This window comes from Triticum dicoccoides, chromosome 4A, assembly GCF_002162155.2.
Source record: "Triticum dicoccoides isolate Atlit2015 ecotype Zavitan chromosome 4A, WEW_v2.0, whole genome shotgun sequence".
Taxonomy (NCBI): Eukaryota; Viridiplantae; Streptophyta; class Magnoliopsida; order Poales; family Poaceae; genus Triticum; species Triticum dicoccoides.
This window is the reverse complement of record NC_041386.1, coordinates 608,340,844-608,356,320: the sequence shown is the minus strand read 5'-3', so window position 1 is coordinate 608,356,320 and position 15,477 is coordinate 608,340,844.

Here is a 15,477-nt window from a genome sequence, read left to right as displayed (position 1 = left end):
GCGGCTGCCCCTTGGCCTCCTCTCTACTTCCTCCACTAGGCCCATTAAGGCCCATTAGGTTACCGGGGGTTCCGGTAACCTCCCGGTACTCCGGTAAAATGCCGATTTCACCCGGAACACTTCCAATGTCCAAACATAGGCTTCCAATATATCAATCTTTATGTCTCGACCATTTCGAGACTCCTAGTCATGTCCGTTATCACATCCGGGACTCCGAACAACCTTCGGTACATCAAAACATATAAACTCATAATGAAACTGTCATCGTAACGTTAAGCGTGCGGACCCTACGGGTTCGAGAACAATGTAGACATGACCGAGACACGTCTCCGATCAATAACCAATAGCGGAACCTGGATGCTCATATTGGCTCCTACATATTCTACGAAGATCTTTATCTGTCAGACTGCATAACAACATACGTTGTTCCCTTTCTCATCAGTATGTTACTTGCCCGAGATTCGATCGTCGGTATCTTAATACCTAGTTCAATCTCGTTACCGGCAAGTCTCTTTACTCGTTCTGTAATACATCATCCCGCAACTAACTCATTAGCTGCAATGCTTGCAAGGCTTTAAGTGATGTGCATTACCGAGAGGGCTCAGAGATACCTCTCTCCGACAATCGGAGCGACAAATCCTAATCTCAAAATACGCCAACCCAACAAGTACCTTCGGAGACACCTGTAGAGCACCTTTATAATCACCCAGTTACGTTGTGACGTTTGGTAGCACACAAAGTGTTCCTCCGGTAAACGGGAGTTGCATAATCTCATAGTCATAGGAACATGTATAAGTCATGAAGAAAGCAATAGCAACAAACTAAACGATCAAGTGCTATGCTAAGGGAAGGGGTCAAGTCAATCACATCATTCTCCTAATGATGTGATCCCATTAATCAAATGACAACTCATGTCTATGGTTAGGAAACATAACCATCTTTGATCAATGAGCTAGTCAAGTAGAGGCATACTAGTGACACTCTGTTTGTCTATGTATTCACACATGTATTATGTTTCCGGTTAATACAATTCTAGCATGAATAATAAACATTTATCATGATACAAGGAAATAAATAATAACTTTATTATTTCCTTTAGGGCATATTTCCTTCAGTCTCCCACTTGCACTAGAGTCAATAATCTAGATTACACAGTAATGATTCTAACACCCATGGAGCCTTGGTGCTGATCATGTTTTGCTCGTGGAAGAGGCTTAGTCAGCGGGTTTGCAACATTCAGATCCGTATGTATCTTGCAAATTTCTATGTCTCCCACTTGGACTAAATCCCGAATGGAATTGAAGCGTCTCTTGATGTGCTTGGTTCTCTTGTGAAATCTGGATTCCTTTGCCAAGGCAATTGCACCAGTATTGTCACAAAAGATTTTCATTGGACCCGATGCACTAGGTATGACACCTAGATCGGATATGAACTCCTTCATCCAGACTCCTTCATTTGCTGCTTCCGTCATATATGATCATAATTGCCTTTCACTCGCACGACCGAACGGTGTGAACAATAATAATAGTGCATGTGCATTGGACTAAGCTGGAATCTGCGAGCATTCAATAAACAGGAGAAGACAAGGCAATATGGGCTCTTGGTTAAATCAACAATAATGCATATAAGAGCCACTACAACAATTTAATCATGGCCTTCTCCTACTAACCCCCAAATAAAAGAAAAGAAATGAAACTATTTACACGGGAAAGCTCCCAACAAGCAAAAGAAGAACGGGAAATATTTTTGGGTTTTCTTTTTAATTATTACTACTACAGCAGAAAAATAAACTAGTACTAATTTTTTTTGGTTTTTCTTAAGGTTTAACAAACACACAAGAAGAAAGCAAGAAAAGGAAAATAAACTAGCATGGATATTACAGTGAAAAAGTATGAGCACCGACATCTAGCAAAGAGTGTGTCTGAATATAAATTAATGTCGGTGATAAATATGTACTCCCGCAAGCTTAGGCTTTTGGCCTAAGTTGGTCTATGGCCACGGCTGGCCCGGCGGATATCCATTAGAATAGTTGTTGGGGTCGTACTGTGATGAGGAAGGATAGTTGGGATCATACTGATGTGCAGCGGTTATCGCCTGCTGAGCTGCAGCATGGAGTCGGGCTGCCTCCGCTCTCCTCTCGTACTCTTCTGCCTCCTCTCTGGTAATAACATATCTTCCTTTTGTCTGTGAATCAAAGAAGGCAGGAGCAGGGAGAGTAATACGGAAAACACGTCGTTTATCAAAAATTAAGCGATATAAGAGAGGTGATCCAGGCCTCTCGACAAACTGGTGCGAAGCCATAGAGTTATAATCTAAATATGCAGGAGGCAACTCCATATCACCCTCACGAATGTCTATCTCAAGAAAATGAGCTAAGCGGGCTGCATAAATTCTTCCAAAGAAATATCCATTATGTCTATTATGATGCAACCTACGAGCTACAATGACTCCCATATGATAAGATTGGTCTCCTAATACAACACTCCTAAGAATGCTGAGATCGGGGACACATATGTGACATGCTTCATCCTTAGCATTTATGCATCTACAGATGAAAAGAGAAAAATAATGTATAGCAGGAAAGTGAATGCTCCCAATGGTAGCCTGCGTTATATCTCTGGATCCCCCCACAGTTATACTAGCAAGAAAGTTTCTAAATTCAGATTTAGGGGGATCCCTAATACTGCCCCATGATGGAAGTTCGCAAGCAGAAGTGAAATCCTCTAGGCCCATGGTATAAGATTTGTCATAAAGATCAAACATGACTGAAGGAGAATTATGCGAAGATGAATACTCAAACCTCCTCACAAATGAACTTGTGAGATCATGATACTGGGGGCATTTGTTAGCCTCAAAATCCTCAAGACCGGCATTGCGCAAATATGCTTTGAATTCTTCTTTAATTCCCGCACGGTCCATAAAATTTTTGACGGCCATTCGCAGGGCCGTACAGGAGCGTCTCTTGGTGGATCCTCGTCAGCATCGCGCATAGCAATCCTGGGTCCTTGCTTCTTAGAGGAACCACCTTGGAACATCTTCCTAAACATATTGTTTTTCTCTGAAAAATTCTGAAATTTTTAGTAACTTCAAAATAAAAGTAAACCAACTTTAATAAAACTGATAGCAACTACTCCTACAAGTGCCTAGAGCCTATATCAAGCATTAGAACTACTTGAAACCATATAAATTTGACATGCAAGCTCAAGAACATGGTCACCTATGCAGCACAAATTTGCAAAGAATAAAACACTAGAACAAAAACTAATTGGACCAATGGAGGAGTCACATACCAAGGAACAATCTCCCCAAGCAGTTTTGAGAGAGGTGCTTTGAGCAAGGAGATCGAAAATCGCAGCAAGTGGCTGGAACTCGTGCTTGAGTTGGTTTTTCGGGTTTGTGAGAGATAGAGGAAGAAGATGGGTGCTGGGATAAGTGGAGGAGGGCCACCGTGGGCCCACGAGGCAGGGGGCGCGCCCTAATGGGGGGGGGCGCCCACCACCCTCGTGGCCAGGTGGCAGCTCCTCCCGCGGTAATTTTTGCACAGTAAATCCTCAAATATTCCTAAAAAAATCATATTAAATTGGCATGGCATTCTGAGGACTTTTATTTTCGGGATATTATTATATTGCACGGATAAGTCAGGAAATAGACAGAAAATACTATTTTTACTTTATTTAATCTAAATAACAGAAAGTATAGAGAGGGTACAGAAGTTTGTGCTTCTAGTTTCATCCATCTCATGCTCATCAAAAAGAATCCACTAACAAGGTTGATCGAGTCTTGTTAACAAACTCATTCCGATAATCATGAAACCAGAGAAATTTCGAATAACACTAAGTTACCTCAACGGGGATATGCACATCCCCAATAATAAGAATATCATATTTCTTTTTGACAGTAGGAAGAGGAAATTCAAAACCTCCAAATATAATCGATGGAATTTTTCCAATAGAGTTGATACTATGAACTTGAGGTTGTTTCCTCGGAAAGTGTCCCGTATGCTCATTACCATTAACATGAAAAGTGACATTGCCTTTGTTGCAATCAATAACAGCCCCTGCAGTATTAAGAAAAGGTCTTCCAAGAATAATAGACATACTGTCATCCTCGGGAATATCAAGAATAACAAAGTCTGTTAAAATAGTAACGTTTGCAACCACAACGGGCACATCCTCACAAATACCGACAGGTATAGCAGTTGATTTATCAGCCATTTGCAAAGATATTTCAGTAGGTGTCAGCTTATTCAAGTCAAGTCTACGATATAAAGAGAGAGGCATAACACTAACACCGGCTCCAAGATCACATAAAGCAGTTTTAATATAATTCTTTTTAATGGAGCAAGGTATAGTAGGTACTCCGGGGTCTCCAAGTTTCTTTGGTATTCCACCCTTAAAAGTATAATTAGCAAGCATGGTGGAAATCTCAGCTTCCGGTATCTTTCTTTTATTAGTAATGATATCCTTCATATATTTAGCATAAGGATTTGTTTTGAGCACATCAGTTAATCTCATACGCAAAAAGATAGGCCTAATCATTTCAGCAAAGCGCTCAAAATCCTCATCATCCTTTTTCTTGGATGGTTTCGGAGGAAAAGGCATGGGTTTCTGGACCCAAGGTTCCCTTTCTTTACCATGTTTCCTAGCAACAAAGTCTCTTTTATCATAACGTTGATTCTTTGATTGTGGGTTATCAAGATCAACAGCAGGTTCAATTTCTACATTATTATCATTACTAGGTTGAGCATCATCATGAACATCATCATTAATATTTTTACTAGGTTCATGTTCATTACCAGATTGTGTTTCAGCATCAGACATAGATATATCATTTGGATTATCAGGTGGTTCAGCAATAGGTTCACTAGAAGTTTGCACGGTTCTATCATTTTTCTTCTTCTTCTTTTTAGAAGAACTAGGAACATCAATATTATTTCTTTGAGAATCTTGCTCGATTCTCTTAGGGTGGCCTTCAGGATACAAAGGTTCCCAAGTCATTCTACCAGTTCTAGTAGCCACTCTAATAGCATAATCATTTTTCTTTCTATTCATTTCATCAAGCACTTCTTTTTGAGCCTTAATTACTTGTTCTACTTGAGTGGCAACCATAGAAGCATGTTTGCTAACAAGTTTAAGTTCACCTTAATATCAGCCATATAATCACCCAAGCGTCTAAGCATATAAGCATTTTCTTTTAATTGTCTACCAAAATAAGCATTGAAGTCATCTTGCTTATACATAAAGTTATCAAACTCATCCAAGCATTGACTAGCAATTTTAGTAGGAGGGACTTCAGCTTTATCATATCTTTAGAGGGAATTTACCTTTACTACCTGTGTCGGGATATCGGGATCAGGAGGTTCTTTAGTAAATAAATAATTGAGATCATAGGTTTCTTCAATAGGCGATGAATTAAGGCCATGTATTTCTTCAATAGGAGGTAAATTCTTAACGTCTTCAGCTTTAATACATTTTTCTTTCATAGATTTCTTTGCCTCTTGCATATCTTCGGGACTGAGAAATAGAACACCTCTCTTCTTCGGAGTTGGTTTAGGAATAGGCTCAGTAATTGGAGCAGGAGATGGCTCAGGAGGTGCCCAATTATTTTCATTTGTCAACATATTATTCAATAGAATTTCAGCTTCATCCGGTGTTCTTTCCCTGAAAAGAGAACCAGCACAACTATCCAGGTAATCTCTGGAAGCATCGGTTAGTCCATTATAAAAGATATCAAGTATTTCATGTTTCCTAAGAGGATGATCAGGCAAAGCATTAAGTAACTTGAGAAGCCTCCCCCAAGCTTGTGGGAGACTCTCTTCTTTAATTTGCACAAAGTTGTATATTTCCCTCAAAGCAGCTTGTTTCTTATGAGCAGGGAAATATTTAGCAGAGAAGTAATAAATCATATCCTGGGGACTACGCGCGCAACCAGGTTCAAGAGAATTAAACCATATCTTAGCATCACCCTTTAATGAGAACGGAAATATTTTGAGTATATAAAGGTAACGTGATCTCTCATCATTAGTAAACAAGGCAGCTATATCATTTAACTTAGTAAGATGTGCCACAACAGTTTCAGATTCATAGCCATAAAACGGATCAGATTCAACCAAAGTAATTATATCAGGATCAACAGAGAATTCATAATCTTTATCAGGAACACATATAGGTGAAGTAGCAAAAGCAGGGTCGGGTCTCATTTTATCTCTAAGTGATTCTTTGTTCCATTTAATTAATAACCTCTTAAGCTCATATCTATCTTTGCAAGCGAAAATAGCGGCAGAAGATTCCCTATCAAAAAGATAACCTTCAGGAATAACAGGCATATTTTCATCATCACTATCATCATCGTATTTAGATTCAATAATTTCTTTTTCTCTAGCCCTAGCAATTTGTTCATCAAGAAATTCACTAAGGGGCACAGTAGTATCAGGCATAGAAGCAATTTGATCATAAGTATCATGCATAGCAGAAGTGGCATCATCAATAACATGCGACATATCAGAACGAATGGCAGAATCAGATGTAGGTGTCGCAAACTTACTCATAATAGAAGGTGAATCAAGTGCAGAGCTAGATGGAAGTTCCTTACCTCCCCTCGTAGTTGAGGGATAGATCTTGGTTTTTGGATCTCTCAAGTTCTTCATAGTGTCCAGCAGATATAAATCCCAAGTGACTCAAAGAATAGAGCTATGCTCCCCGGCAACGGCACCAGAAATTAGTCTTGATAACCCACAAGTATAGGGGATCGCAACAGCTTTCGAGGGTAGAGTATTCAACCCAAATTTATTGATTCGACACAAGGGGAGCCAAAGAATATTCTCAAGTATTAGCAGCTGCGTTGTCAATTCAACCACACCTGGAAAGTATCTGCAACAAAGTGTTTAGTAGCAAAGTAATATGATAGAGGTGGTAGCGGCAACAAAAGTAAAGACAACAAAAGTAATGTTTTTGGTATTTTGTAGTGATTGTAATAGTAGCAGCGGGAAAGTAAATAAGCAAGAACCAGTATATGGAAAACTCGTAGGCACCGGATCAGTGATGGATAATTATGCCGGATGCGGTTCATCATGTAACAGTCATAACATAGGGTGACACAGAACTAGCTCCAATTCATCAATGTAATGTAGGCATGTATTCCGTATATATTCATACGTGCTTATGGAAAAGAACTTGCATGACATCTTTTGTCCTACCCTCCCGTGGCAGCGGGGTCCTATTGGAAACTAAGGGATGTTAAGGCCTCCTTTTAATAGAGAACCGGAACAAAGCATTAGCACATAGTGAATACATGAACTCCTCAAACTACTCCTCAAACTATGGTCATCACCGGGAGTGGTCCCGATTATTTTCACTCCGGGGTTGCCGGATCATAACACATAGTAGGTGACTATAGACTTGCAAGATAGGATCAAGAACTCACATATATTCATGAAAAAATAATAGGTTCAGATCTGAAATCATGGCACTCGGGCCCTAGTAACAAGCATTAAGCATAGCAAAGTCATAGCAACATCAATCTCAGAACATAATGGATACTAGGGATCAAACCCTAACAAAACTAACTCGATTACATGATAAATATCATCCAACCCATCACCGTCCAGCAAGCCTACGATGGAATTACTCACGCATGGCAGTGAGCATCATGAAATTGGTGATGGAGGATGGTTGATGATGACGACGGTGATGAATCCCCCTCTCTGGAGCCCCGAACGGACTCCAGATCAGCCCTCCCGAGGGGTTTTAGGGCTTGGCGGCGGCTCCGTATCGTAAAACACGATGATTTCTTCTCTCTGATATTTTTCTCATCGAAACTCAATATATAGAGGTGGAGTTGGAGTCGGAGACGCAACAGGGGGCCCACGAGGTAGGGGGTGCGCCCTAGGGGGGGGCGCCCCCACCCCCGTGAGAATGGTGTGGGCCCCCTGGTCTTCATCTTTGGCGAGGATTTTTTATTGTTTTTTCTAAGATGTTCCGTGGAGTTTCAGGTCATTCCGTGAATATTTGTTTTCTGCACATAAAACAACACCATGGTAATTCTGCTGAAAACAGCGTCAGTCTGGGTTAGTTCCATTTAAATCATACAAGTTAGAGTCCAAAACAAGGGCAAAAGTGTTTGGAAAAGTAGATACGATGGAGACGTATCATGGAGTTGGTGCCGGAGAATAGGGGAGGCGGTGGCGGCGGCGCACCGGGCCTGGAGGGCCGCAGTCGGGCTCACGGGCCCGCGGTGGGGAGGCGCTGGGCGCCGGGACGCGTGGCGGCGTCCGGTTGGGCGAGGGCGGCGGCCGGCTGACGTGGCATCGCGTGATTCACCGGAGTGAGGTGGCTGCGGGGCGGAGGACATGTCCAGCGGCGCGGGACGAAATGTCCGGCGGCGGCGGGGAAGGTTAGGGTAGGGTTTCGTCTGCGAATTTTTGGAGGGGATCACATATATATAGGTAGAGGGAGTTAGGAGACTCCAAATGAGGTGCGGTTTTCGGCCACGCGATCTTGATCGAACGACCGAGATGATGGAGGGGGTTTTGGTGGGTTTTGGGCCACTTTGGAGAGGTGTTGGGCTGCAACATACACGAGGCCTTCACGGTTCCTCGGTTAACCGTTGAAGTATCAAACGAAGTCCGAATGGCACGAAACTTGACAGGTGGTCTACCGGTAGTAAACCAAGGCCGCGTGGCAAGTTTCGGTCCAATCCGAGAATGTTTAACACCCGCACATGAAAAGAGGTAAAAGGGGACACCGGAGGACATAGGAGCGCCGGAATGCAAAACGGACAACGGGGAAAATGTTCGGATGCATGAGACGAACATGTATGCAAATGCGATGCACATGATGACATGATATGAAAATGCATGACACGCAAGCAAATGACAAGGCAACAACAATGAATAACTGGAAGACACCTGGCACATCGGTCTCGGGGTGTTACAACACTCCACCACTACGAGAGGATCTCGTTCCGAGATCTAGAATGGCACCGGAGGGAAAAGCAAGAGGAAGAGAAGAGGTAAAAACTAAGTTGCTTCTCGGACAAACGAGTGAAACCAATGAACCTTGAGATGTTGAAAAAATTCGAGAAAAGAAAACAATGAAGATGAACGAAGTCGAAAGCACTCTGTTAGAGAAAGTAACAAGGAACTTTACGAGAACCTTGTAGCTTGAAAGCATAAGCAAAGGGTTGCAATGTACGAGAAGTACATGCAAGCACTCCGGTTGAAACGAGATGTACAAGGGACGATAAGGATCAATTACGATAAGACTCCGGTTGGAAATGGAAAGCATAGACTATGAACTTCGCGAAATGAAAGCACTTGGATGCGACTCCGGTTAGAAGAGGAATAATAGACACAACACTCCGGTTAATTGGATAAGCATGAAAAGATCATGATCTTCACAATTCGAGATGGTGACTAAAAAGAGCACATCACAAAGCCTCCGGAAGAAATGAAAGAACGGGATGGAATGGACGGAGGGAAAAACAAGATCTTGGGAGAGCATGCTAACAACAAATGCTAGAATTGAGTAGTTGGATTAACAACAACAAAAGAACAAGGTTGTAGTGGGCTTATGGAGAACATCTCAAAATCAAGAGGTGAAATTCTGCCACTAACGGAAACGATAGATTGGATTGATATCAACAAGGAGATGAGAAGTTTATCTCACCGGAAGGATAAATGAAGGCCTTGGGTCATTTATAAGAACCATAAAAGCAACAATCCTTAGGGAATGCTTTAGGTGAAATATAACTCAAGATAATTCCAATGAAGGGATTGGTGGATTTAAAATACCTCATTGTCAACAACATGTGAATCATGAAACATGAACTCAGATTATCAAGAATGACATAATACCACCTCCAATGATACGGTAGAAAGAATTGCACTCCGGATTGCAAGATGAAGAAAATTTGAGCTCCTCTGAAAAGAATCTTGATGAACTCTTGGAGAAGGAATTAAATCCTTGATGAACCATCATGTAGAGCCTCCATGAAGAACTCCGGTAAAAGAATGATCAAATGGAAGGGAAAGTTGAAAAGGACTCCGGGAGAAGGCTTGCAGTGAGAAGAAGAAGCTTTGAAACGATATAACCGAGAAAGCTTGGCACTCCGGAAGGAAAAATGGATAATTGAGATCAAGAATTTTGATGAACCTCCGGAATAAGGAATTAATCACTCGATGAAACAAGAATAAGAATTACATTATGCTTATCCTTCATCAATTTAACTTGATGACAAGCAACAGATTTGACACACTACTTATTCTCGTAGAAAGGATTAAGATAGATATAGCGCAAACTTGAGGAAGGTCTTCGACGCTCCACCGGTAGGGTGAAAGAACGAAATAATTGATACGATAACAAAGGAAGAGGAATCTTGAACGAACCACCGTAAGAATTAAGAAACGATCAAGGAAAAGATAGCGAAACACCGGGAAAATTGGGAAATGAATGAAGATACTTGAGGGAATTTAGATGCAAGAGAATGAAGAGATCATGAACAAATTAGAGGATATTTGAATGATGCACCGGTAAGATTTGGAGAGCGAGAGCTGAAAGCTGGAATGAATAATTCTTCTGAAATGATAGCCTCCGGAGAGTCAAACTAAAAAGACTTATGAATTGCTCCGGAAGGTGAAAAGAATTCTCACAATCGAAAAACAATTATGAGAGGAAGGCATCAAGCTAGCACCATGAATCTTGAAGAGAATGGAGCAAGATATGGAGGAAAACTCTTCTTCGGTCTTCAAAATTCTGAGAATGACGACGTGAAACACCACCGTGAATCGTTGAGACACTCCGGAATGATTAAAAGAGGAGAGGTTGACCCGAAGATGAAAAGAATTTGAAAGATCTTAGAGAAAGACATTTGACTGATGATAACTCATTCTTACGTCAAACTTCAAAAAGAAATTTGAGGATAGCTCCGGGGAAATAAGAAGAGTCAGGTAAGATCCTGGGAAAAGACCTGTGGGTTAGGGTCCACTCAAAAGAAACATTGTTGAAAAGATTGCTAGAAAAGAGAGATTGCACCGGTTGAATAAAATAGCTTGAATGGGATAACAACCTCGAAATAGGTTGAACGAATGCAAAGTGGAAATGCGAATCTTCGAGATATCTTCAACACTCCAGAACAAATGAATGGCGAGAAGTGGATGATTAAGAGGTGCACCGGTATGAGAAAGTATTTGAAACGAGGAAAGGATATGATCAACAAAGCTTGACTTGAATCCACCGGAGAAGATAAAAGAAACAAAGAACGATGAACTTGAAGCTCTGTTAGCATCTTCGTGAGAATCACCGGATAAGAACATTGACGAAAAAGAATGAAGAGACTTCTCATCAATAAGATGATACTTGATTAAGAAATCTGAGTCCTTGAAGAAAAAGGGTGGGAGGGTGGGAAAACAAAGGCAAGCTTGGGGCGGATGAAATGAACACCGTTGAGAAGAACTGATAATTGATCTTGCAGATGTTGAGAACGATCGGATTCACTTGAAGAGAAACAGGCCGGTTGAAAAGGATTGCCATGACAATCTCGATTATCATGAAGGATTAGTATTCACATAGAAATATGAGAACAACACTTAGGAAAGGTATGGAATCAACATTTGACTCTGAAGCAACTCGAATACCACAACTCAAAACAAAAACAAAGGGTTGGCTTGCAGAATAAGCCGGAACAAACATATGATAGAGATTTTGTCCGAAGTTTTCGTGGTGGGGCCTACACGGGCTCGATCATACAACACCATCATGTACAAGGCAGTGCACATGACATACGAAGAATCCCCGAGTCAGCATAGCCAAGGACTCTTTAAGACACAACGAGTGGGAAATATGCCCTAGAGGCAATAATAAAATCATTATTATTATATTTCCTTGTTCATGATAATTGTCTTTATTCATGCTATAATTGTATTATCCGGAAATCGTAATACATGTGTGAATAATAGACACCAACATGTCCCTAGTAAGCCTCTAGTTGACTAGCTCGTTGATCAACGGATAGTCATGGTTTCCTGACTATGGACATTGGATGTCATTGATAACGAGATCACATCATTAGGAGAATGATGTGATGGACAAGACCCAATCCTAAACATAGCACAAGATCGTATAGTTCGTTTGCTAGAGTTTTCCAATGTCAAGTATCCTTTCCTTAGCCATGAGATCGTGTAACTCCCGGATACCATAGGAGTGCTTTGGGTATACCAAACGTCACAACGTAACTGGGTGACTATAAAGGTATACTACGGGTATCTCCGAAAGTGTCTATTGGGTTGACACGGATCAAGACTGGGATTTGTCACTCCGTATGACGGAGAGGTATCACTGGGCCCACTCGGTAATGCATCATCATAATGAGCTCAAAGTGACCAAGTGTCTGGTCACGGGATCATGCATTATGGTACGAGTAAAGTGACTTGCCGGTAACGAGATTGAACGAGGTATTGGGATACCGACGATCAGATCTCGGGGAAGTAACATACCGATTAACAAAGGGAATTGTATACGGGGTTGCTTGAATCCTCGACATCGTGGTTCATCCGATGAGATCATCGAGGAGCATGTGGAAGCCAACATGGGTATCCAGATCCCGTTGTTGGTTATTGACCGGAGAGCAATCTCGGTCATGTCTACATGTCTCCCGAACCCGTAGGGTCTACACACTTAAGGTTCGGTGACGCTAGGGTTGTAGGGATATGTATATGCAGTAAGCCGAATGTTGTTCGGAGTCCCGGATGAGATCCCGGACGTCACGAGGAGTTCCGAAATGGTCCGGAGGTAAAGAATTATATATAGGAAGTGCTATTTCGGCCATCGGGACAAGTTTCGGGGTCACCGGTATTGTACCGGGACCACCGGAAGGGTTCCGGGGGTCCACCGGGTGGGGCCACCTATCCCGGAGGGACCCATGGGCTGAAGTGGGAAGGGATCCAGCCCAAAGTGGGCTGGGGCGCCACTTCCCCCTAGGGCCCATGCGCCTAGGGTGGGGGAAACCCTAAAGGGAGAGTCCTAGAAGGGGAAGGCACCTCCTAGGTGCCTTGGGGAGGAGGGATTCCTCCCTTGGCCGCCGCCCCCCCCTAGGAGATTGCATCTCCTAGGGCCGGTGCCCCCCTAGGCCCCCTATATATAGTGGGGGGAAGGGAGGACCTCTCACCCTTGCCTTTGGTGCCTCCCTCTCCCTCTCCAACACCTCCTCCTCCATAGTTCTTGGCGAAGCCCTGCCGGAGTACTGCAGCTCCATCACCACCACGCCATCGTGCTGCTGCTGGAGCCATCTCCCTCAACCTCTCCTTCCCCCTTGCTGGATCAAGAAGAAGGAGACGTTACGCTGGCCGTACGTGTGTTGAACGCGGAGGTGCCGTCCGTTTGGCGCTAGGATCTCCGGTGATTTGGATCACGTCGAGTACGCCTTCCTCATCCCCGTTCTTTGAACGCTTCCGCGCGTGATCTACAAAGGTATGTAGATGCAATCCAATCACTCGTTGCTAGATGAACTCATAGATGGATCTTGGTGAAACCGTAGGAAATTTTTTGTTTTCTGCAACGTTCCCCAACAGTGGCATCATGAGCTAGGTCTATGCTTAGTTCTCTTGCACGAGTAGAACACAATTTGTTGTGGGCGTTGATGTTGTCAACTTTCTTGCCACTACTAGTATTATCTTGCTTCAGCGGTATTGTGGGATGAAGCGGCCCGGACCAACCTTACACGTACGCTTACGTGAGACCGGTTCCACCGACTAACATGCACAAGTTGCATAAGGTGGCTGGCGGATGTCTGTCTCTCCCACTTTAGTTGGAGCGGATTCGATGAATAGGGTCCTTATGAAGGGTAAATAGAAGTTGACAAATCACGTTGTGGCTTTCACGTAGGTAAGAAAACGTTCTTGCTAGAACCCTATTTCAGCCACGTAAAACTTGCAACAACAATTAGAGGACGTCTAACTTGTTTTTGCAGCAAGTGCTTTGTGATATGATATGGCCAAAGTTGTGACGTATGATGAATGATATATATGTGATGTATGAGATGTTCATGTTATTGTAATAGGAATCACGACTTGCATGTCGATGAGTATGACAACCCGCAGGAGCCATAGGAGTTGTCTTTATTTTTTGTATGACCTGCGTGTCATTAAGAAACGCCATGTAAATTACTTTACTTTATTGCTGAACGCGTTAGCCGTAGTAGTAGAAGTAATAGTTGGCGAGCAACTTCATGGAGACACGATGATGGAGATCATGATGATGGAGATCATGGTGTCATGCCGGTGACAAGATGATCATGGAGCCCCAAGATGGAGATCAAAGGAGCTATGTGATATTGGCCATATCATGTCACTATTATTATTTGATTACATGCGATGTTTATCATGTTTTGCATCTTGTTTGCTTAGAACGACGGTAGTAAATAAGATGATCCCTCATAATAATTTCAAGAAAGTGTTCCCCCTAACTATGCACCGTTGCGACAGTACGTTGTTTCGAAGCACCACGTGATGATCGGGTGTTAGATTCTAACATTCACATACAACGGGTGTAAGACAGATTTACACATGCAAACACTTAGGTTGACTTGACGAGCCTAGCATGTACAGACATGGCCTCGGAACACAGAAGACCAAAAGGTCGAGCATGAGTCGTATAGAAGATACGATCAACATGAAGATGTTCACCGATGTTGACTAGTCCGTCTCACGTGATGATCGGACACGGCCTAGTTAACTCGGATCATGTTATACTTAGATTACAGGAGGGATGTCTATCTAAGTGGGAGTTCATTGAATAATTTGATTAGATGAACTTAATTATCATGAACTTAGTCTAATTTTTTTACAATATGTCTTGTAGATCAAATGGCCAACGTAGTCCTCAACTTCAACGTGTTCCTAGAGAAAACCAAGCTGAAAGACGATGGCCGCAACTACACGGACTAGGTCCGGAACCTGAGGATCATCCTCATAGCTGCCAAGAAAGATTATGTCCTACAAGCACCGCTAGGTGATGCACCTGTTCTCCCTGCAGAACAAGACGTTATGAACGCTTGGCAGGCACGTACCGATGACTACTCCCTCGTTCAGTGCGGCATGCTTTACAGCTTAGAGCCAGGGCTCCAAAAGCGTTTTGAGAGACACGGAGCATATGAGATGTTCGAAGAGCTGAAAATGCCCGGGTCGAGAGATATCAAGTCTCCGACAAGTTCTTCAGCTGTAAGATGGAGGAAAACAGTTCTGTCAGTGAGCACATACTCACTATGTCTGGGTTGCATAACCGCTTGACTCAGCTGGGAGTTAATCTCCCGGATGATGCAGTCATTGACAGAATCCTTCAGTCGCTTCCACCGAGCTACAAGAGCTTTGTGATGAACTTCAATATGCAGGGGATGGAAAAGACCATTCCTGAAGTATTTGCAATGCTGAAATCAGCAGAGGTAGAAGTCAAAAAGGAACATCAAGTGTTGATGGTGAATAAAACC